The sequence below is a fragment of the Gavialis gangeticus genome, unplaced genomic scaffold (assembly GCF_001723915.1).
Source record: "Gavialis gangeticus isolate Ggan-Ray unplaced genomic scaffold, GavGan_comp1, whole genome shotgun sequence".
NCBI classification, from domain to species: domain Eukaryota; kingdom Metazoa; phylum Chordata; order Crocodylia; family Gavialidae; genus Gavialis; species Gavialis gangeticus.
The window spans coordinates 11,054,435-11,055,021 of record NW_017729018.1 but is presented as its reverse complement, the minus strand read 5'-3'; the positions used below and the strand labels follow the sequence as shown (position 1 = coordinate 11,055,021).

At 56.7% G+C, this 587-nt stretch overlaps 1 protein-coding gene across 1 annotated transcript in view; it reads right to left on the bottom strand.

Moving 5' to 3' along the window:
• TLE2 (transducin like enhancer of split 2) overlaps positions 1-587 on the bottom strand; it is a 38,483-nt gene that overhangs the window by 19,544 nt on the left and 18,352 nt on the right. The window lies entirely within an intron of this gene.

Below are 587 nucleotides of genomic sequence, written 5' to 3'. Positions count from 1 at the left end.
CTCAGCGCATTTCACCATGCCTCCTTGTTACCCACGATGCCCTGGGCGGGGGTTAAAGGATGCACCCAAGGTTACGCAGGGGCTGTTGCAGGGCTGGGTGATGGCCAGGATTTAAAAAAAAAAAAAAATCCCCAATGTTCAAGTCACCCCAAATCCACATCTTTCTGTCACCTACAGGAAGCACAACTAATATCTAGATATGCGCGTACTGGGGTTTCATTGTAATCGTGGAGCAATGTGGATTGGGGGTGACTTGAAAACGGGGTTTTTAAAGCAGAGCAAACCAGGATCCCTGGTGACAATGGCACATCTCCCAAGGGCCAGGCTAGACCCAGGCCCCCCCACTTGGAGCAAGCTGCAAAACACAGGGCCTGGCAGCGGGGAGATGGGGGTGAAGATTAGGTGCGGGGTACAAGCCGCTACCCTTGCCAGAGGTTGACGGGCGGGGGCCGGGGGGCTTCCAGCACAGGTTGGAAGGTGGAGGGAAGACGTGCACCCTCCGTCCCGTTCCCCAGGCCCTCGCCTTTGCCACGCTCTCGTCAAAGGCCTTTGATCAGGGCTCTTTGACATGCAGCGCGCAAGCCCCC